Raw genomic sequence first — 26,036 nt, 5'->3', positions numbered from 1 at the left:
TGATTTTTTTTTTTGACCGACTTATTGGTATGTTGATGATTGAAGGGAATGATATACAAAACAGAATAGTGGAAGCTTGTCGCAATTTCATCAAAATTGTTAATTTGGGCTATTTATTAGCGTTAAGCCTTTCCTATTCTGCAACATATTTTAACCAGTTCGATAGCTCTTCATCTGTCTGTTAAGATATTTTCTCTGATTTTGATTTTTTGAACAGTTTTTTTTTTTTTTGCTCTTCATATGAGAGTTAATTAGAGATACGTACTATTTTTTAAATCCAAAGCAAAAAGGATAGTTAATTGTTATCATACGTGAACGTCAATATCAAATATATACATAAAAAATTCATTAAAATCACTGTTCCTGCTACAATATTTTCACTGTTTTTCTACGGTGTAGTATATGTATTTTTAGTGTTTTATCCTTCATCACTAAAAGAAATTAAAAATCCCTTCGATATATTAAAAAAAGTATAAAGACTGATATTATTAAGGAGTTTTCATATATACAATACTGTGAACATTTTTGGCTGTTGAAAATACATCAAAAAGTAAATCCTTTAAATTGTTTAAAATCTTCTGCTACAGAAGCCATTGTCAAAGAAAAATTTAACTAATGACAAACATATTTTTGACCGTTTTTTAAATGAGTGAAAATACCAATTCAAAACATTACAAATTCATAAGTTTTAATTATAAATAAGTTCCAGCAAAAATAATTATAAATAGGGTAAATTAGCCTAATAGTCATGAAAAATACAATTCCTATAAATTATGGATGGAGATGATTTTTTAATATTTTAAAATTTGACCCATTCACAAAACTAATTAGAGGTTATTTTTCTTTTTAATCCATAGACAAATATATTATTAAAAGTTTTTGCATAAATTGATACACATATGAATTTATATTCTATAACTAATTAATACTTTTAACCTTTAATTAACTAAATCAAATCCTTATACAGTTGTCCATCGCATCGCTTTCCCTCTCACAGTAATTTTTTCTCTTTCTTGACGGGAGGAGAAATCAAGGCGATATTCATAAATTACTTTCTTGTTGTCCTAACAAATGCACTCTTCACAAGAGACATCCCAACATAGGTAATTCAATTTTGTGCCTCTATAAAGAAGTCTCATTGTTAGGCTTTCTTGTGCAAAAGTAAATGTAAACCTATAACTTTCATTATAAAGGGGTATTTGATTCTCTGTAATAAGTTAAGATGTCCAGAATTTTTTATAGCTTGTGTTGGATTTGTTTTGAGCAAATAATTATTATTTTTTTTCATGTTTTTGATCCATGATAGTATAATTGTATATCACTAATAAACCATATTAGTAAATTTTTCATGTTTTTGATCCATGATAGTATAATTGTATATCACTAATAAACCATATTAGTAAAAATTTATTAACAATATTAATCTTTTAGATATGAGGATGCTAATATTATCTTTTCTAATGATGAAAATAAGATTTGTTAATTTAAGTATTTGATTCTTTGTAATAAGTTATGATATCCATATTTTTTTTACTAACTATGTTGATTTGTTTTGAGTAAATAATTTTTTTTGTGTTTTTGATCTATGATGGCATATCAATGATTATACCGATAAATCATATTAGTAAAAATTTATCAACACCATTTAATCCTATAAATACAAGGATGTCTAATTTCATCATTTTTTTTTTTGGTTTTTGAAAGAGGATCAAATGAAGTTTTCTTCTTTCTTCGAGCATTTAAAAAAATTTGTCAAAAAAAAGTATTTGAAAGGTCATATTATTTGCAAAGAGGATAATTTTGTCATATAAAGCGTAACTAAATATTAAAATAGTCATTATTTAAACTATAACAAATATTAGCAATTTATTGAGCTGTTTATTTTCAATATATATCATTAAAAAAAATATAGAGACTGACACTACACACCATATCTTATTATTAGGGAGCTTAATATGCACTATTATACACATTTTTTAGTGTTGAAATATCTAACTAAACGCAATCCTTTCAATTGTTTTGAAGTCTCTTATGAGTCAAACCCAACATGTTATTCTTCTGAAAGTTTTAGCTAGAGTTTTACGACTTGCTTGGTTGTGTTTTATTCATTTTTTTTTAAATTGTTTTGCTATATGATAGCCAAATGTAACATATTTTGAAAATAGAAATAATAAAATGAAAATAATTTTAAAATGTTTCTATTTTTTTAAAAAAAATGAGAACAATTTTAAAAATATTAATCAAAAACACTCGTCTGCTAACAAATTTTTATTTTTTATTTTTTTTAAAAAACTGTTTTTTTCAAAAAAATAGAATCCAAAGAGCCTGTCAATGATGAGAACCTAAACTTTGTTTAGGTTTATTGAGATATAATCTACCGGTCAAATAGTTGTGTAATTGACTCTAATCCCATTATTTCTAAGATGTTACAGACACATGACAGTTATATTTTGAGCTGTACTCATTTATATAGTTCATAAATCCAATTTTGCTTAGTATTTCAAGGTTTTTGGAGCCACATTTTTCCAATCCCTTTAAAATGTCTTCATAAAATTCAAGTCATTTGCGGACAATTTTCAGGTCTGCAGGAAATCAAGGGAGTGGGAAACCATTTGTCAACACAAGGGAATGGTGGATTAGGACATGGAATTGGGCAGCCTTATGATATTTGGTTTTTCACAATAAAAAATTTAAGTGAGTTGAGTTTTAAAGACTCATTATAAAAGAAATTACAAATTAACTGCTATCAAGATCTTAACATTAGTAATGGAATTTGAATTTGTTGACAAATTAAAGAGGAGAAGACTGTTGATGAAACCATCCACCAATAAAAAACAATAAGTACAAACATTCGATTCACTTGCAGGATTACAAAATAATCAACCACTTAGGTGATAAACAAAACTTTATTTTGTAGACTAACAGGAGGTGGAGTACCTTAGTAACCTCCTTTTTTTTAGGTAAAACTAAAACCTCTTATCAAAATATCCAACCCTTATCCTTTTATAACAGGTTTAAATTAACAACTAACCATGATTATTATTAATTAACTAACCATGGTTTAACAATTAATATTTCAATAAATTCACAATCTTATAAGATATTGTTAACCCTTATTACTTGATCAATGATGACACAAGACAACTTCTTTTGTATAGGGGCATGCCCATGTGACTTTTTTAAGACAAGGAAAATAATTTTTTTCGCTATCTTCAAAACGATCCTACTATGATCAGTTTCTCACCATACAATAAAAAATAAGTGATTTGTTTTTTATAAAAAATCCCCAACCAGGCCGTACATCTGCGCCCTCGCATCAGTCTATATAAAGGAATCAAACCTATATAATCTAAAGGAGAAATGGTAAAAGCAAAACCAAAGGTAAATGGTGTGCTAATGAATGTTTAGAAAGTCAATATAGAAAGTAATAGCATTGCATATATGCAAGTGTATATATGTATGGAGCATAGGGATGCATGAGATCGATGAGGAATGATGGAGCTGAAATATCTGAATAAAGTTGTCATTTTCTCAAGAGTTGCTTTGGGCATCCTCGTTGACAGCTTCCCCCCCCCGACAACTTACGTTGTCCGTAATTTATGGGTTGGTGCCCTATAATTTTTTTAAGAATCTCCATAATTTAAATAATTTGGATATGAATTTTAAAAAAATTAATAAAATTATAGAAAGTAATAATTATATTTTTTCTATATATAAAAATTTCAATTTATAGGTCATTTTTAACCTATTTTATTGAAATTAAAATTTAAAAATTCATTAACTTTTTCCCAAAAATTAATAAGGTTCCAACATGAATTATATTAAATATGGATATTTTAATGACATGCTTTCTCTACGAATATTTCATTAAGGATAAAAGAAAAAATTAATCACTTACTTATACATAAGTTAAAAAATAATATATATTCTTTATCTTGTACATAAATTAGAGAGAGTAATAAATTGCATACGCTAGCATATCATGATTGTATCAATATGATTTAATAATTAAATTATTTTTAAATCTCAAATTTGAAGGAGGTATATTTCTTTCTCCGATCCTAAATAGAAACAAATTTTAGAAATTTTTATTTGGTCATTGATATAAGAAAAGTTAGAGTAACTATTTTTTTTAAAATTTTACTTATTATTTATTGTGGCTTGAATTTCTATGCAACAATTTATGACGATTATTATTATTTGGAAAGAGAGTAAAATTAAAAAGTTATATAGTTTTTTTCATAATTTTAAGGATATGACTAACGTTTAGTTTATTTTACTTTTATAATAAGAATCAAAAGTATATTAACATTTAATCATGTTCCAATTGCTTTGGGATAGTACTATTATGAAGGGTATGCATCTTTGGTTGAGCGCAGTTTCACTAATCCGTTGAAATTACAACATTACCCTCAGCTTTCCTACCCTCAGCTTTCCACCTCAGATAGGGTGACGTCATCCAGTACCGGCCTTCACTTTCGTCCCTCTGAGAACCAACCACCGACGGCAATCCTTTCTGTCTGGCTCTCTCTTTCGAACTACACGGGGAAGCTAAAGGCCTAAAGCTTGAGAAAAGCCAAAATAAACTAAGGACTTATTGATCGCCTGTTCTGAAAATAATTTTTTATTATTTAAAATAAGAAAATAAAAAAAATTTGTTTAATATGTATTTTTAAACAATAAAAAAATAAAATATTATTTTAAATAATAAAAAATAAAAATAATTTTTAAGTTTTATAAAATTATTGTTCTGAACATTAAGAAAGAATGAAATATTCCCTCCGTTTAAAAGTGTAAGGCATTTTTAACCGCATCTCACCTTTTAATAAAGTTGTTATCTATTTTCAAATTAACCCTATCTTTTTATATTTAGCCCTATTAAACACCCTATAATAAATATAAAGTCACTATTAATAGGGACAATTTAAAAAAAAACAATGATTATACCTTAAAAATTAAAAGTGCCTTATATTTTTAATATCTAATTTCTCAAAAAATATTTTATATTTTTTAACAGAAGGAGTAATTATTTTTATTATTTTTATTTTTAAAACATATTTTATAAAATATTAATTTTTAAAATAATAAAATAAAAACAATTTTAAACAAGTCATAAGAGTCCTTAGCACCATTGGCTTTGTCAACCATGAGAGTCTGATGACGTGTTAAAACAGTGGTGTTGCAAAAACTACGTCCTCATATCGCACATGAGATGCTTTCCCTGCACATGTACGTCGACAAAAATCACAAAATGATGTTCTTGGGAATATTCCTTCCATATGTACCCGCAAACTATTGGAATATAATTTTTAATTAAAAAATTTTTTAATTTTTAATACGTGCAATCCAAGGCATATAATTCAAACATTATAATCCAAGGCATATTTTAAGACCTTTTTTTAAAAAAAAATTATAATATAATTTGTTAAAGATTTTCCTTTTTTATTCCTAATATTTCTTAATTTTCTTTAAAACACAAATTTGAAATTCCTAAGAAAATAAGTTATGATGTTTCTAAAAATAATTATTTTATTTATTTTTATTACATTTTACTATTTATTTTCAAGTATTTTATTTTAAGTTGTGAATTAACTTGTATATTTTTATTTTATTTCAAAATATACTGTAATATGAAAAAAATAATATCTAAAAAATGATTAGATTATATATATATTATATATAGTATTTTATGATTATGTGTGCTCGCGCCCTTGTCTAAACATATTATCCCTATATTTTTTTAAAAAATTAATTATTTAATTCTTATAGTTTTAATCCAATTGTAATTCAATTCCTCAATTTTAAATCATTATAATTTAGTCTTTAAAATTTTGACTTGGTTATAAATCAGTTCCTGAATTTTACGTTTTACAATTCAATCCTTAACATTGCAACTTCTTAAATATTGATATCTATATTTTAAAAAAATAAAATCATAAATATTAAAAATATTTTAAAATTTTAATGTTTATAATATTTATAAAGATTAAAAGGGTTTAATAATTTAAAATATTAGTGATAAATTTTAAAATATTTTTAATCTTTATAATTTTATTTTTAAAATATAGGGATTAATATTTAAGAGGTTAAAACTTTAGGAACTAAATTACAAGAGTTAAAATTTAGGGACTAATTTACAATGAGTCCAAAACTTTAGGATTGAGTTTTAACGAATGAAAGTTCAAGGATTTTAAATTACAATTAAATTAAAACTACAAGCAAAATGATTAATTTTTTCTTTTTAAAAATAAACATTTGGACATACCACATAGGTATCATATCCTGTTCATATATCATATTATGAATCATAACTTATTGTATACCCAAGAACATATAATTTTCTCTATTTACATGTGGCTTCGCAAAGTGTCATTCACATTTTCTTTAATAAAAACAAATATCATTCCATCAAATTTTATACCGTATCAAACACATTATTGACAATCAATGCTAGTATTACATTATTATCGAGGTTTGTAATTAATTAAACCTACCCTTGAATTTTCATCAATCAATGTTCCATTAATTTGAATACTGTTTAAATGAGTTTGCGTACTACCTCTGATCCATTCCAATTGATAAGATATTTTTTTAGTAAGATTCAGTAATTTAAAATATAAAATAATTTAATAAAAATAAAATTTCAATAATAATACTTTTTTTAATATTATCTTTCTTATTATATTCTTTCTCTTTAATATTTTTTATAAAAAAGACTTTTTTAAAAGTTTATATTTTTATTTAAAATAAGATTGTATGGTATATTTAATAAATTTAATAAATATATTATAATTTTATTTTGAAATATTTATAATTTGAGACCAAAAAAACGTGGTTAAGGAAGCTTGTCAAAAGAAATTGTTTTTGTCCAAAATTTCCTATTCTTTCATCTTTTGTCGGGGGCCAAATGTCTCAAATTTCCCGTTCAGTACCCCGCTTCTCAGCTTTTAGTCGCCGTCTTACTCGAGGTTCCCAAAAAGTCTCCGTCTCCCTCCTGATCTTATTTCCGTACGGACAAGATAGTTCCAAGATATTTATGTTCACTAGACACTAATTTTTTTAACCCTAAGATAAATATCGCTATATGAAATGACATTCTCCCCACGTCATGGAAGAAACGATAATTCAAAAGCCTTCAATATATACATATATATAAAATTTGATAACATGTCATTCATCATCATTTGTATACTGTGAGGTTTATGCAAATTGGATAACCATAAATTATATTAATGGCCATGTTGTTAAAATTCATTCATTATTACATCACATTTTATATTTATTTTTTGAATAAATGAACAAATTATCTCTTACTTTAAATTTAGTAGTACCATGAACCTTGAATTTATTTATTGTACAAATTATTCTTTAAACTTTTGAAAACAGAGTAATTTAGTTTTTGTTATTAACAAAAGTTAATTTAACCCTCAATTGACTAGAAAATAACCTCAAAATTATAGAAGATGACCAAATTTTTTATCTTTTTCTATAATTTTTAAATCTTTTATTGTAATTTTTTAGTCATTTTATTATTTTTTAATCAACTAACTGTTAAGATTAACTTTTGTTAACGATAAGGGTCAAATTGTACTATTTTTAAAAGTTGAGATAATAATTTACACAATAAATAAGTTTAGAATCTATGGTATTACTGAACTTAAAATTTGGGTATAATTTGCTTATATACGCTTATTCCTTTAAAATATATATGATTTAAAAAAATTAAAAAGTCCATACTTTTAATCTTTCATCAATTATAATTATGAAAAAATAACTTTAAACAAGGTTTTAATTTGATCTTTTAACTTTATTATAAAGTATCTATTTATTCATATCTAGCTAATTCTAGTGCTATTAGTTTCATGTAATGATTTTTTTTATATCAATAATTATTGTCAATATTAAAAAGTCCTATGCCAGTATCTTCTGTTATAGAAACAAACACTGTTAAAACTTAAAAAGCTAGCTAGAAAACTAAAATGAAATTATATATAAAAAACTAAAAGATCAAAAGCTTGTGTGGGCCACGCTATTGATAGTGGGAGCTCTATAAGAAGGATTCAAAGTTAAGAGCTCAAAAAGCAGATTGATTGATTGTGTAAGAGTGTGGTGTGCATGTCTCAAGACCTTTGTGTTTGTGCACGTGATACGTATAACATGTATTATTAGTAAAGGAGGATCGAGAACAACAGAAGATCAATGGAGATCATGATGAGCTCAAACAATAATAAATCTATGAGAGCTTCAAACATGAAGACTAACACGAAGAAGATGAAGGTGATCAGTTTCCAGAAGCTTCGACGCTCTCTCGCCCACCAGAAAGCAAAACTCTACATTATCAAAGCATGTCTCCCTATGCTTCTTTCCCCCGACTCTTCATAACTCTCTCCCTCTCTCTCTATCCCCATTCCCTCTTCTTATGCTTCGTCCCTCACCATTTTAAGTCAAACTGTCGTCAAAATGATCATAAATAAAGTATTTTATTGAGTCAGTTATAGCACTGTTCAATTAGTCAGATTGGTTTGGATTTCAATATTATATACTAAAGCCTTTATCTTGGTTAATTAATTGTAATTTCTCATGTACATGAAGAGTTTGTATTATATATGCTTTTTAATCTTAAGTCCTATCTTATGCTTAAATACAATCGCGCTTGATACTAGCAATATTCAAGCGCATGGTTAGAGCTTGATTTGTGTTGAGTTTAGTTTGTTTGGATACTTGTTGATTTTAAAGTGCAAAAGTTCGTTTTCAATGAGTTTTCAAATATACTATTAGTTATTTATGGTTTGTGAATAATGTAATTTTATGTACATATCAAATTGGATAAATCAGAAGTTTTCTTAAAAAGCAAAAAATAGACTAATATGTTATATATAATTATTTATTTTTGTGTTCTATATTATATAATATATTTTATATATAACAGGTATATTATATGTGTGTGTGTAATGTAGGGGTGAATGGAACAAGAAGTGGGGGTCTAACTTTCGTTTCTGGTACATGGGTGGCCAAATCACGAGTCAAATTAGTGGGAAGGAGGCTTGGAAATATAGAGCATATATTATACTCCTAAATTATAAAATATTTTTAGATAAAATTTTACATACTAATAAACTTTATTAAATATACTTAATAGACTTATCTTTTTAAAACAAAAATATAAAATTTTAAAAATATTCATCATTTAATATATTGAAAAGAAAAGTGATGGAAATTAATTATAGAGAGAGAAAGGATAATATTAAAATTGGTGTATTTAATGAAACTTTAATCTACTCAAAATGTCTTATATTTTATGATAAAAAAACTCCTTCAAAGGTATCCTATAATATAAGGCGAAGAGAATACTATAAAAGATATCATTAACTACTCTACTGTTCTAAAAAATTATGTAAAAATTTAATTAATTTCTAAAATATGACAATAACTTAGCTTCATTAATTTCTAACGTATTAATAGCAATAAGCACTCTGTACTAAAAAGTGAGGTAATATTTCCTCTAAACAATTATTTTAAAGGTAAAATCATCCTTCTATCAAATACTTATCATTTTTTTCACTATCCGTTGATAGGGAATAATTGTGGGGTTTACAAATAATAATAATAAGGTATTCTAAACCCATTTTGACTAGTGATAATGACAATAACTTAACTTGATATTAGTGATGAAACAATTGCAAAATAGCTCAATATGTTTTCTATTACTATACATTGGTCCTACAACTATTCTAAGTTAGTAGGTAGCAGCAAAGATGACAAGTTTCTAGCAGAAGAACAGTTTGTTCCTAAAAGAAGTTGTTTAGGGGGGAGATGTTGCTCTTTTAATTTAGGGTGTTCAACACTTCTAAAAAAAAAGTTAAGAAAAAAATAATCTTTAACCTTTTAAAATATACACTCATTAAATAATAAATCAATTAGGATATAGTTGAGAAAATAATTATAAAAATTATATACTAATGTCATATATTTTTAAACTAAAAAAAATTTCTAAAAAAATGTCTAATATATTATGATTAGAGGTAATGTATAATATATGGAGAGGGGGTGAACCAGACCCCACATGGATGCTCTCTTGTCACTTGCCACCAACATGGAAACATGTACTCTTTTAGTTATGTAATAAGTGAGGTCACCAATCTCATGAAAATTCGGATATGCTTTAAAACTTATAGAACACTTACAGAAATTTATTTTTCATTTATTTAGTATGGAGATCTAGATTAATTATATTATCATAAATACTTGCTCTATTTTATTATACTTGAAATCTCTCTCCACTTCTATGTATTAAGCAAAACTTTCACGTAGTTTTTTTAATTTTTTTTTATAAGCAAAACAACAAATTTTGAAAAGTAAAAAATTTATTTTCATTAAAAAATTAATGATCAAACTTTATCTAGATTAATGGCAGGGGTGAGAATGATTCATTTTTTAATCTTTGAGAAAAAATTAATTTAAAATTGAATTTAAGACAACAGTTGTATCTAAAGCTAATATGTCACAAGGAAAATAATCACATTTAACCTTTTAATAACCATGGACTTGATTAAGTTTGTCTTGTACTCTATTAAGAACTGGATAGAGAATAAAATATTTTTGATAGAGAGAGAGAGAGAGAGAGAGAGAGAGATTATAGTACCTTTTTAGTTCTATTTATAAGATATATAGTTGATTCTATTTATACGACATCTCAATTATCGTTATGCTTTTCTTTACTCTTTTACCCCAACTAAAAATTGGGAAGATTGCTAAGTGATAGAATAATTTAACTTTCAAAAACATATATTTAATAGAAATAAAATAAAAAATAAAAATAATAAAATGACTAGTCTGAACTTTTAGGGGCCGCCCTTAGGTTGATGTGTTCAAGCCTAAAAAATTTAGGTCTAAAAAACTTACATACCCAAAATATATATCATCTATGAAGTTTGGTTTCGAGCTTGCGAACTTAAGGTCGGCCCTAACCTCTAAGAGCTTTAGGCTCTTTTAATTATTTTCAAAAAATATTTAAAATGAATATATGAAAATAAAAATCAATTAAATCATAAATGAAATATTAATAAATTAAAATGCCAAATCATTGTTTAAATCTTTAAAATAAAAATAAACAAAGCTAAATAAACTAAACAAATCTTTCCTAAATATAAATAAAACAATAAATCCAAATATTAGCATCATTATCATCTTCAGTATTAATAATATTTGATTCTACATGCTTCACTATGAAATTGCTGGCAAAAATATCAAGATTTTTTATTTAGGCTACGGTTTTTAATTTTTCAAACATACTTTTTTTTTTCAAACTTAAATTTTCTTTCTCCCCATTTATTAAATATTATAAATTTTTTAATAAAAATATAAATAGACTTAAATGGGCCAGCCCTTGGTCATAGAGTGTCAACTTGTTTATTTCTAAGCCTATCAGGTTTGGCTAGTTTAAACCCAATTAAGCATTGATGGATCTAAATATAAACTCAGTCCTTCAATTAAATGGGTTGACTCAATAGGCTCGATCAGTTTTCCTAATTCTAATTAAAAATTTGTTAAATTTTTTTAAAATGTTAATGAAGTTTAAAGTTTTCTTAGTTCTAGTAAAATTGATGAAAGTGACTTATGAATAGAATTAAAGAAAGTAATTTGCCTTTAATGAATGGACCCTTACACCCTTATTAAATTGGAAAGAGAAAAAAATAAGTACTCTCATTAATTTATTTTGAAAAAAGAGATTCATTTTTTATTTATAATAATTAGGAGCAAAATTGAAATGTTTCTGTTCTTTTAATTAAAAAATCAACTTTTATTAATTTGCGTGATTCAATTAAAAATATCTTATATATAAAGACAGAGGAAGTAATTCACAATAATTAAAAAATTAATTAAATTACTCAGTACTTAGCAGTAATAAATGTGTCGACCAAAAAAATTAGTAGCTGTAAATGTGTCAATAATTTTTGTTATTATTCTAGACTTACTCTTAGCATTTAATGGATATATTACTTTAACTAATACCTTTTATTTAAATTTTAGCATTGATTAAAGATATTTCTATTAAAAAAGTTAATGTAATAGATAAAATGGATGTAAAGCAAAACATAATTTCAAGTCCCTGTAGTTCGCTCACATTTTATTATAAGTCTTTATATTTTTTTTTTTATATTCTAAACACCTACACTTTTGTTTTTTTTTTTTTTATATTCTAGATCCTTTCAAAGTTTTTACACTTTATTCATAAAGAGATCTACAACATTAAAAAATAAAAATATAAGGGCTTAGAACACTAAAAAAATATAAGGACATATAGCAAAATGAAAGCAAAGTGTAGGAATTTAAAATGATATTTTTTTTCTAAATATAATCTTATATGAAGTGCTGAAATAAAGTGCTCAAAAGTGTTTTATGTAGTTAACAAAGGTTTGTATAGCTAATAAATATTTAATCCATAATTCACAAACCATTAGATTCAAACTCAGTTGTCAATATAATGATTATATTAGCAAGTAATATGGCATCTTTTAAATAAAGGCATGCTCTAATTTTAAGAAACTCCAAAAATTCAATTGACTCAAACTTTTTATAACCCAAAAAAAAAAAAAAAGTATTTTACAAGCCATACGCCAAAAAGAACGCATGTGTATATTGACGTCATAGAAACCGTTCACATTAGTGTTTAACAGTATCTTGAATCATTCTAGTATAAGAATATCCATATATAAAAAGGGAAGAAAAATTAGTACTCCCTCCATTAAAAAATATAAAGTATTTTTAATCGAATCTTATTTTTAATAAAGTAATCACTTACTTTTTAACTAATCCTATTTTTTCATATTTACCCTTATTAAACACCCTACAATAAATATGAAGTCATTATCAACAGGGACACTTAAAAAAAAAGGCAATAATTATATTTTAAAAGATTAAAAATGTCTTATATTTTTAAATATTTAACTCTTTAAAAAATATCTTATATTTTCAAGCGGATGGAGTATTATCTATACATCATAGTCAACGGCTGACTTTCATTCATATATGTTCGTGAATGATGGAAGAGTATATCTTCCTATATAATCTTATGCATACTTGTAATGATACATTGATATTTTCCGAGGTACAAAGGCTGTAGCGACAGCAATAAATGCATCATAAATAAAAAATTTTATTAATAAAATTTTATTTTTATTAAAATATTTTATATTTTAAAATACTGAATTTCTTTTAAAAGTGTTTTATAAATTAAAATAAAATGAAAGAGCAGTACATTGCAAAGATTAATAAAAATAATTATATTTTAATTTAAACTAATTAATTTATCATAATTGATTATTTTGCAAAAAAATACCTTTTAATGTATTTGAACATTTTGTCTCTCTTTCCTAATTAATTAACATGAAAATAGTTCCATCTATGAGAATATTTTTATCAAAAAATGATAAATATGATATATAAATGGGAAAAAAAAAAGAATCCATGAAAGGAGGACTTGTTTTAAACAAAAAAAGAAAAATAGATGAGTTGAGTTTTAGGATATCACTAAGACTAGCATGCCTCTAAAAGAATCACCTATTAAAAAAGTCTTCACATTAATAATAAAATTTGATCTTTTTTAATTAATTTTTTATTAACCCAATCAATTTTTGTTGGCATGAAAGGAGGACTTTTGTTGTGATGATATGATAGAGTTTAGCCCACCAAACACCAAATGACTTTTTGTACCATTTGGGTCCAAAACCCTGTCCTTTTTGAGTTTTTTATTTTATTTTTTAACTAGATTTTCGGATTTTTTAGATAGTGCACAAGTGTATTTCTAATAAAGGCATTTTTATTATAATGGATTAGTCCTTTCTATTATATATAAGTTATGTTGATATTTCTTGGAGATTCTGATTACAGTAGTATCTTTTTTTTTTTAATATATGTTTCGTTCATTCCTTGTCCTTTTGCACTCATTGAAATAAATAATATTGTAACAAATATGGCCCATGTTATCATGATTTTCAAAAATAATAGGGGAATCAACTTTCCGTTTTGCTATGTGATGGGGCAAAGTTTAAAAGTCTTATTTGATGTTAAATATAAGGTAAAGATGTGATAGTTATCTTTTTCATTTTAGTGCCATAAAAAGAAACAGGAAAAAAGGGGGTTTCACGTTTACAAAATGAAAAATGCCAACTCAAGCCAAATATCAGCATCAGTCCAAGACACCCATCTTAATAGCGTCTCAATAAGACCATTGAAATCTTTTATTGGAAAATAAACAAATAAGCAAAGTATTTTAATCATTTTAATGTTCCGAGGTATTAAATTAACATATTAAAAAAAAAAAACCATCTAAGCAAGGATGCGAAGATTAAAAATTCAAGATCTCATGATCAAATAAATAAAAATAAAAAAATGTGTAAACAAAATATTAAATTTTCAGGTAACTTTTATCATACTTAGACATATTTTTCACGCGTTATCCATAATTTTAATAAACAAACATAAACAATATATTATTTATAGCTGGTAAATATAGCGCGTCTCTTAATTTGTGTATGTGGCCATTCCATCAAAATTCTCAATTTGGGCTATTAATTTATGTTGAGTCTTTCCCTATCTGAATTCTGATACATATTTTAATTTTCTTGGGTGGGGTCGCTCTTGATTTTTTCTGTTTTCTGTCTCCAGATATTTTCTATGATTTTGATGTTTCACACAGTACTTGAATTTTGGCTTTTCATGCGGATGAAGGAAAGTAATTAGTTAATTTACTCATTAAATGTATCGTATTTAAAAACATTTTCTCTCTCACATATAACCTTTTATTTTACGCACTCAAACAAAATTTTGAAAGAGTAAGACAGAAAGAAAGTTATTAGTGATTCATCTGTTCATGCAAAGATGACTTGTGAAAAGCATAGGACGATGGAACGCTCTCTGATGACGAGGAGGGTGTTATGGTTGTTGAAACTCTGCAAATTGCAATCTCAAATACCCCCATGGCACCACCTTTTAAAGACAAGCTATTGAACAGGGACCCCTCATCCAGAACGAAGAAGCAAGGAGGAATTACCGTTAAAGATGACAATGTCAAAGCTGATAAGGAAGGAGACATTCCCGCCATCTCTTCCTTAGAAAGGATCAGGAAAGCTCTTTTTGAGAATAAGAAACTCTTTGTTGTGGTCAAGCTGCTAGGGCATCCCATTAGGATTAAGACTCTCCGCGATTGTATCATTGACCTTTGGAACTTGTCGGGTGACTGCCAAATAAGTAATTTGGAAGGTAACTGTTTTATCGTAAAGTTTCAATAGGAAGAAGAATGTGAGGGAGCCTTAACTGAAGAACTATGGGTAATATTGGGGCACTATTTCGTAGTGCAACCATGGATACCTACATTCTTGTCGAGAACCTTCACGGTACATAGGGTAATTGGATGGATTAGAATGTCAGGGCTCTCCTTTTATTACTATCACAAGAGCGTGCTTGAATGCAATAGTGAGGTAATTGGGCAAGTTGTTAAGATAGATCACAACACTGAAGGAAGAGGCAAGGGGAAGTTTGCCACAATGATCATGGTCCTTGTAAAACTCAATCCAAATACTCAATTTTATTGGTTGATCAAGATTCTCCATGGTAATTAAACATCAAAATGGGATCCCAAGTTTTATAGCTAAAAACAAAAATAAAAAAAACAAACTAAAATAAAACTAAATCAGAGTTACAGATTGTGCGGAAGCATAGAATACCAACAAGTTTGGAAAATGTTTGCATAAAAGGGCAAAAACATCATTTCACAAGGACATGAGATGTTCACCACTGCCAACTATGCATTTGTGGTGGCGGACCAGATAAAGTGCATTCATCGTGGCCAACGTACTCATGCACTACGGTGAGCCTCCCTTATGCAGTGCATTGTGGCAAAGGCGCTATCTACCACGACAAGCTTGGTAGATCTGATAGCAATAATAGATCTAAGGGCCAATTTCCAACGCATTCCAAATCTCCACCCGACGTCTGATTGAGGCAATTTAAGTGTCTACAAAAAGTACATATAAAGAGCTAACTGATGGCATTAGTTTTACTTTCAAATTCTTTCATACAAAGGAGTTAGACATCAAAAAACATTTTAATCACTTTTCATAAATTTTATAGTAAAGGGTGTCCAACCCCCAACTAAAGTGCCATAAGTTCACCTAACCACCTAGATTAAGTTCAAAAGATCTAGGATAAACTGTGCAACATACCACAACACAACAATACATTTAAAATCTCATTTTTAACCCTCAAGCCCCATATTCAACAAAAAGCAAGGGGAGGTAACTCATCATGCAATTAACAAAATAATCATCCAATCTTTCTGAAATAACTCGAAACATACTTGTATTAGTATTTTGGCTTTATTTATAATTTAACAACACTTATAACTTGATCTAGGGCCCAAAATACCAATAACCAACATAAATACATGTAATGGTGCAAATATCTAAAATTATCATCTTAGTTGGTATTATCAATATAAATTACACATAAACAAAATAAAAGGAGGCATTACTATATGAATAGCAACTCTCTCAGCCTTAAGAGCTTTTCTCTTATCCTAATTAGAGCTAGTGCTTGAGAATTGTAAAATAAAAGGGTGAATACAGCCACTCAATAACCCATGTCGTCTATAACATGCTTATACAAGTCAGATAATCACAAGTATGCAAAGTGAGCAATTAAATAACAATTAACATCATTATCAACATAATACAATGCAATGCATGATTATCTATACCATGGACCTCTCTCATTGAATCCATGGAGTATACAATAATTAGGAGCTAAACTCATGTGACTAGGATGATCCAAGCTCTCCAATCATAAGAGATGACCCAATCAAGGCTTCATGCTCATTCTTAAACCTCGAATTCCCTCATATCAAACATAGAGGTATCACAAAACCCCTGTTGCCAACTTCGCTAGTTGGGGTTTAAGGGTAAGCCCTATTATCACATTTGTTAGGTAGGATTTAAGGGTAAAGTAATAGACCAAACACTGAGGCCTTGTGGTGTTGTTGTGATTTATGTGGATACTAATTACAACTCCATTAAGGCAAACTCCCGGCATCAATATAATTATGCAACTCATTACATGTTATATCACATAACTCATCACAAAATCATCACCATCAAGTTCATATTCAATAACATTTATGAAATTCAAGAATTGAAATCCTCATTTCCAAATTTCACAATTACATTTATGTACAAAATCCTACTTGCATAATTTTTTAAGACTAAACAACATATATACATTTAGATATATAAAATTATATTTTCATTTCACAAACACCTATAATTAACTAACAAGCAATAACACACAATAAAGTCTCCAAGTTATGTTCAAATCTTTAAGGGCTCAAAGGTTAGCCCTAAAAATTTACTTGCATTTGAGCTAAATTCAAGCTCCCCGATACTTTGCAGGGTTAATTTACAATTAAAATCAACCACCAATCACTATTAATCATCTAAAATAATACTTCCAACTTCTACATTTCCTATGTCAATAACTAACTTTCCAACTACAAGTTAAATCTCTTATCCAATGAGTTTATTAAGTCCCGTCAATTTCATTTAGTTTCTATTAACTCAAAGAATCACTAATATAGCATTTAATAATCCAAAAATGATCCCTTAAAGGCCTAATGTTCATCCAAAATAAATGATCCAAGCTCATAACCTTGTGTAAACTTCAAAAATAGGTGTAAAACACTTAAAACAACCCCCATTAGTCTTCTTTAGACCAATAGGTTCGAACCTATAGCTCTAAGTTCACAAATCACATTCTTTCAACTTAAATGCTTACTTCCAAAATGTGCAAAGAGAAGAAGAGGGAATAAAAAAGACATTTCTAGGTGGAAGAGCTCAAAACAACTTTCAAGTGTTCTAAAATTATTACCCTAGAAGAGCATTGGCTCTCTCTTGTCGTGTTCTCTCTTTTCCCTTATTCCTTCATTCTGCAACTCACATTCGTGAGTTTTTAATTTAAAATTTTGTTTGTTCGCTATGGAAAATAGTGCCTTTCGCCATGATGAATGGCATAGGATTGTCAACTCAAATTTAATCCCTTAATTTGGGCCCAAATGGCCCAAAACACCATCATATCCAATCCATATACTATAAATAAATCTAATAGGTTCATTAGCTATTCCAAACCATCCTTAAATTAATTAACACTAAATTTTACTTATTTAATCTCGTTTAGTTTACCTAAACCTAGGATTAAAAATTCAGGATGTTATGGTCCCTTACCTTATGCAACTACTAATCTCGAGAAACTCTATTGATGGTGTTATGCAAATTGTGGAATATGAGGATTTGCCCATCATTTTCTACCTTTATGGCTACTACGGACACTTCAAGCAATCATGTCCTCTTAAGAACCTTCCTCCATCCTTGTCGATAACTATTGTGGCTGTACTAATAACTGTAAATATTAATGAGGCAGCAAGCTCAAAACCTAAATATAAACCCTTCAGGAAAGCTTGAAAACCAAGTTGGAGATGTGAGAGAAGCACTCAATGTCCTACATAAGCAATCAAAGTTGTCATATCTACTGGCTCTAGGTGTGATTGGCTAGCCTCCTTGGAAGATGTAACTGAGAAGGATGAGGGGGATAATCAAGGTGCTAAGGTTGATAACAAGCCTACTCAAATAATTAAAGACACAAAGTAGAGTATTACTCAGAAGGAAATTCACTGAACATGCTCACAACAAAGCAAGGATTTGAGCCCCATAAGGTGACCAAAGCCTACCACCCTTAAAGTTGCTTAACTAAAAGATTTCAGCCCCATAAGGTCAACCAAAGCCTGCCACCTTTAAAGTAGTACATAATAACTTCATCTTAACCTCAAAAGCCTACTAAGCTATGCGCATGTCAATAACGCTAGATACATGCAAGCATGCTACAATTGTGTCTTTAATATTAGAGTTCCTCTAAAAAAATGGACCAAGCCTAATAGCAACCCAAAAAAACCCCCTTAAAATCCAACATGCAAGCTCAACAAGGAAAGGAAAACAACATACCTAAAGCTCCTGATAAAACTCTACCTAAATTAGGAGTTAGTGTGCAAGCCAATTTAAAGACAAAAAACCTTAGACCTAAAAGGAAGGACCCAAGCTTAAAAATGCTAGAAAAAATTAAAATTGCACTAGCAGAGGCCTTTGAAGCCATAAAAGATGATAGTGGTAATGAAAGATTTACCCAAGCAGAGACATGGATGAAGTTAGAAATGAGAACTCCGATATAGAGTTTTAGATTTCTTTCTTACATTATATTTTTATGTTCATGAACATATTGGTTTGGAACAGCTAAGTAGCAGGTTCTAACAGATTTTCATGCACTTAGACCAATCTAATCACAACCCACTCATAATTACATTACATCCCCATGGACTCATAAACAAGCTCAACCAAACCCTTCTTCTTTCTCGCTCCCTAGATTGCTTACTCGTAATTCCATGACTTTGTCAAACATATTTAGGCTCTAGAGGGTAGTTTTCTAGATAATATCACCAAGTTTAGAGAAGAAGTTACAATCTAGAACAAGAAAGTCTTAGGTAGTATCTTTAAGAGTAAATGTAGAATATTATCCTATTTAGGCGATCTAGAAAAAGAAACTGGCAAGTCTTTTGCTCCAACGAATGCTGAATTTAGAATGTGAGCTACAAGAAGAATTTGAAAGTGTGAGTTTACAAGAAGAATTACTCTAGCTATAAAAATCCAAATTTGATTAGACTAACCTTAGAGATTGAACACAAGCTATTTCCATACTAAAGCAATTGTTCAAGCCAAAAAGAGGAAAGTCATTGTGATTTTTTTTTTCAAAATTTGTCTACTATTGATGATTCTATCTTCAAACCCTATGAAATCAGAGGTAAGTTCCTTGTAATCCCAAATTCTCTTCAACTTTTTCTGACTCAAAATGTTACTTTACTTGAAGTCAAGAGTTCTCTTTTTGAGATGGTTCCAACTAAAGCCCCCAAAGAAGATGGCATTCATGCTTTATTCTACCAGAGTCAATGGGATATAATACGTCAATCTTTCTGTCAAATGGTTCAAGATTTCTTCCATGGAGGTGATTTAATTAGCTCTCTTAACAAGACGCTAATTACTCTTATTCCCAAGGTAGATCAACCCTAAACAATTAAGAAATTTAGATCTATTTGCCTTTGCTCGGTTCAATACAAATTAATTGCTAAGATTATCACTGATAGGTTCACAACTCTTATTCCTCTATTGATCTCATCGTGCTAATTAAGTTTTGTTCAAGGGCATGCCATCATCGATAATATCATCATAGCTCAAGTGGTGATATACTCAATGAAAAAGAAACAAAGAAAAATTGGATGAATGGCAATAAAAATTGACCTAGAAAAAGGTTTTAACATACTCAGGTGGGACTTCATTGAATATTACTTAAATGATGCTGGTATCCTAGAGCATCTAGGTCAGCTAATAATTAAGTGTGTCATGGGTGTCTTAATAAAGGTTTTATGGAATGGTAACCATTCTGATGAATTTATAATAATTAGAGGAATAAGACAAGGAGACTGTCTATCTCCCTACATTTTCATCCTTTATATGGAAAGACTATCACAAGCTATAATACATGAAGTTGAGCAAGGGTGATGGAGAACCATCCAGATGGGGAGGAATGGTCCAAAATTCTTACACCTCTTCTTTGCTGATGACCTTATCTTTGTTGACGACACATGACAACAACAAGTAGATACTATAGAAAAGGTCCTAGATCAATTTTGCCTTTCCTTTGGTCATTTGGTCAGTCAATCTAAATCTCGTATTTACTTCTCACACAATGTCTTATGGCAAGTAGCTAACTCAATTGATGGTACACTAAAGTTTCATAAAACTTATAATCTTACTTAGGAGTACCCTTAGTGCATGAAAGGGTAACTAAACTCACTTATAGTTACATTAATGATAATGACAAAAAATATCTAGATGGAAGGCAAAAACATTATCCCTTACTGGCAAAATTACTCTAGAAAAATTTGTTCTATTAACATGCTTTATTATGCCATGCAATCCAAAAAGCTACCAAACATGTGCTTTCAATGCATCAATAAGCTTATTCGTGACTTCTTGTGGGGAGCTGCAGATGAAGAAAAGAAACTAAACCTTCTTAAATGGGATAAGGTATGCCAACCCCTAAAAAATGGTGGGTGTAGTTTGAAAAATCTAGAGGGATAAAACAATGCATTCTTGGCCAAACTAATTTTCAAATTTCACTCCCAACCTAATTTGTTGTGGCTCCGAGTACTGAGAAGTAAATATAAATAGGAAAAGAAAGGCTTGAGGAGTCTTTGAACTTTAGGTGCATCCCACTTATGGAAGAGTCTCTAGAAAATATGGACTAAAGACACATTAGGAATTAAATGGAAGCCTAGAGATGGTATATCAACAAGTTTTTAGAGTGATAATTAGGTAGAAGATCTTGGTCCCCTCAAGAACCTTTCCTTTTTAGATATCTCTATGAGCGACTTGGAACGCCCAAACACACCCACTTCATCACGGTTGACATCTAGTGGAACTAGCCTTTTTTTGGGCACTTACTACCCTCACAAACTTGCAATACGATTGGCAATATTAGTCCTCCCTCCCCTGAAGATGGTGAAGCTCAATGCTTCTGGAGTCTGAATGGCAATGGTCAATTTACTGTTTCATCAACTTAGCAAAGCTTTTGTGAATTTCCCGAAACAAAGGAGAGACATTGGAGGATGGTTTGGAAGTGTCCTAGACCACAAAGGATCAAATCCTTCCTCTGGCTAGTCATGAAGAAGAAACTCCTAATAAATTACAAGAGTTAACAGTGCCTTGCAGACGAGGACACATGTAGCTATTGTGGCAATGCACTAAAGTATCTAAATCATGTGCTAAGAGGTTGCCATTTTCTCAATCTGACTTAGATCTAGTTAGTATTGATAGACTTAATTGTTGATTTTTTATCTCAACCCTTCATCAAGTAGCTCATTCACAATATTCACCTAATTTAAAATTCCATTGACTGGCAACTTCTATTTAGACTAACATGTTGGAAACTCTAGGCAGTAAGAAATATAAGAATTTTTAGCAGTGAATGCATGCAGCCATCTACGCACTACACTTATCAATGTTGTCCACGCTATGTTTCTCCACATCCTTCGTGCTAAGGATTACTTGAAGAATTTTGAACTAGATGTAACGTAACTAAAAGTTGTCTTGTTTCGTTTCTGCATTATGACTTTCTTTTAGTTGCTTTTCCCCTGTTGCAAGGTTTTATTTTATTTGAATATATTTCACCTTTTTCCAAAAAAATGACTTGTAAAATGGACTATCAATTTTTTCCATAAGATGATTTATATATAAAATCAAAAATAGAAGTTGCTAATTGTTATATTATGTGTTAATATCAAATATAAATTTATCTTATTCATAAATATTGAGTTACTGACTTATCATATTTCATGCAAGTGTTAAAGGATAATTAAATTTTTAAATTATAGGTCGAGAAGCATATAAAATCTTAATTTTTTTGTACAATGTTAATCCTTAAAAAAATATACAGTATCACCCTCACCATTAAAAAAAATTAATTTCAACAATTAACTGATTAAAAAAATTATAGAAAGTGATCTTAAAAATCATGGGAAAATACCCATAAAATTCAAATAAATATCTTATAATAAAATCAATATCAATTAAGTTCTTTAAATTGCAAATAAATAGCAAGGCACAAATTTTATTTCTTTTTCATGTAAAAGACTAAAAATATCATTGTGATCATTCATTTTAGTTGGCTACCAAGTGATTACCAAATCACTGTTATTGACGACAATACTGACAGGTAATTAAAAAATAATATGTTTGTTTTAGAAGTATATTAATAATTTAATATTTTGATTTTTATACATTGAATATTGATGGATATATTTAAATAAAAAAAATATAGGAGACAAACTTACTTTTTTTTTTATATAAATCATTCGATATCCTGGGTTCATTGCTTGTCCCAGACTAATCCGGACCCCAACGAGGAGACCTTACAGTGGTAGTGAGGCGCTGATGGGATGACCTTTTTGAAGTCGTGTTAATTATCATGTCTGTCACTCTCCAAGATTTGAACCCTCATCCTAAAAAATATTGGTAGTAGCCTTTGTCAATTCTACCAGGCGCCTATTGGTTTTTTATTGCTAATCATAATAATCTCTTCCATGACAAAGGCGCACCAGATGTTATTGGGCCTAGCCCAATGAAAATACGCTTACACTAATTGGGCCATAATCGAAGTGAACCTCATTTTGACTACTATTTTAAAACAAGACTTTTGTCTGAGCCCTAGAAAAATTACTCTTTTAACTTTGAATTGGATTGAACTATGAACAATGAATATTTGTAAATATATGGTCATACCAAAAGATTAAAAAAAAAAAAGCAGCATCGTAAACTTGAGCATTTAGAAATTTGTATATGCAGATATTAAACATATGGTTTAACCTATTTATATAACCTTTTATAAAGTTTTATTTTTGGGTAAAGTAGAGCTTCATAATTTATTTTGGCTAAAAAAAAAAGAGCTTCATAATTTATATTTTCGTTCATGCTTTCCGGTTTACTGAGGCACTTGTATGGCTATTCAGCATTGAATTCTTAAAACTATTTTTGGTTTTCAGTTATTTATGTTTATGTTTCTAAATCAAATTTAAGTTTACTCCTCATTTCTCACTCCTTCAAGCATACTTATTACTTATAGTGTAATTTCCCCCAACATTAATCATACTTAATCACATTATTTGGACAATTAAAGAAATTGGGAAAGGTACCGTGGGAAATTAAACTTCAATGTACAGTGATAGAAAGAACCAAAGGAAGATAAAAAGGATCAACCTTGATTATTGATAGATTTCCAAGATTTTTTTTTTAAAACACTTCAAAGAAATGGGATCCCAACATGACTTACATTGCAAACAAGAATTAAGGCCTTTTAAGAAAAATCACTTGAAATTAGAGTATTAATAGTTATGGAAGTATAGAAGAGAGTTTGAGTAATAAAGATAGGCTAAACATGATTAAAAAGATCATTGTTACAAAGCAAAGCAATCCACTGTGGTTGATGGCATGGATCCCACTAACTGCAGCGAAACACTCTTTTCGCTGCGGCTAGCTCACTTGACCATGTCTACCATGGCATGTGTACCTTGGCAACAATAGATATAAAAGCAATTAAAAGCTAATTTCAAAGCACTTAGTTTTTAGCTTGAGTCTTCGATTAAAGTGAACTTAGAGTCCCCATAAAAAATTAAATACTTTGACTAATGGCTCCAATTTCACCTCAATTCAATTTGGGATACTCAATACTAAAATTAATTATTGTCAAACTTACATTCACATTAACCAAGCATCTCCCTCACAAGCTTTTAGCATAAACATCTCAACAAGTATAACAAGCACTAACACATAATATACACAGCTACAAATCATGCTAGTATAATTAATCATCATCCATAACATGTCACATCCTAGATTTTAATTTTTAAGTAATAAATTAATTATAATAAATTTTGACTAAAGGAATTTTGATACATAAGAAATTGTTGAACATTTATGGAGGATTAGGAATTTAGAAAGCAAGTAAAATAATTTTGTAAAAAGAAAATTTATCTAAAATAAACAAATTATATGAATCTATCTTCAAGTAGTAGTAATAATAATAATAATAATAATAATAATACACAAATATATAAAAGAGAGTGGGTAAAAAGGATATATCAATATAAATATATAAATAAAATAATACACACACACACAAGCAAGTGCACGAAGGATTGAAAATAAATAAATAAATTTATTTATATTTGTAATTTGTAATATAAAATTTATTGTGTATGTATATAAATAAGTAGAAAGAAAAGAAAAGAAAAGAAAGATATACTCCCTCCATTCAAAAATCTAAGGTATTTTTAATTTTTTTATGTGTAATCATTATCTTTTTTTAAAAGTGCCCCTGTTGATAATGACTTTATATTTATTATAGAGTATTTAATATGAATAAATATAAAAAAATAGGGTTAGTTAAAAAGTAAATAACTACTTTATTGAGAGATAAAATTTAATAAAAAATATTTTATATTTTTAAAAAGAAAAAATATATTATAAGTTTATGTGTGTGGGGGTACGTGTGTGTGAACATATTTTCATAGTTGTAATTATAATATAAAATATTGTGTGTGGCTATCTATAATGTAGTGTATGTAATTTTGTATGTATGTATGTATAATGGAAAAAAGAAGACGAAAAAGAGGCTTGGGGGCCACTTCTCTTTTCCCATTTAATAATTACCCTAGTTATCACCCGCACGTTCTACACATTTTCCAGCGGCCGAACAAGAGAGTAGGTGAGAAAGAGTTGGTGCACGAGGCGGTGAAGAAATTTAGAACTAGTTTAATCGAAAATTTTAGAGGTGGTTTGGAGATTTATAAAATCATGTAAATGTTCTAAAATATTTATTCTATCAATTTATTTTCTTAGTTTTTAATTTCTACAGGATAAAAAAATCCAGCGCGTGATATATTTAGAACTTTTAGGTTTTTTTGTTGATAAAGAGCTACCTTAAAAATATTTGTAGATCTATTTTGATTTTTTAGAAGGTTTAATTTTTAGATATAAATTTCTCATAAGGTTTGAGAACTTTTAAATTAAGGTTTGAGATTTAAAATAAATGTTTGAGATGAATAGAGACTTTAAATCAATTATTTTGAGTAGTAAAAAAATTATTAGATATATAAATATAGTGAAACTAGTCTATATAAAAAAGGATATGAACTTAAAAGAATATTTTAGGTTCTTTTTGGTAGCTTTAAGGCCCTAAATAACTTTAAAACAACCTCATAGTAGCTTTAGAGAAATTCTTTAGTAATTTTAAATTATATATCAATATTTTTGCATGTGGATGCCTTCAACAGACTCTCACTAAAGGCTCTTATTGCTTGGATTAATTGTATGGCTACATGTAAGCTT

Source organism: Prosopis cineraria, unplaced genomic scaffold (genome assembly GCF_029017545.1).
Source record: "Prosopis cineraria cultivar Desert tree isolate PC_DT_omini unplaced genomic scaffold, ASM2901754v1 PC1, whole genome shotgun sequence".
In the NCBI taxonomy this organism is placed as follows: domain Eukaryota; kingdom Viridiplantae; phylum Streptophyta; class Magnoliopsida; order Fabales; family Fabaceae; genus Prosopis; species Prosopis cineraria.
Note: the sequence above shows the minus strand (reverse complement) of the source record.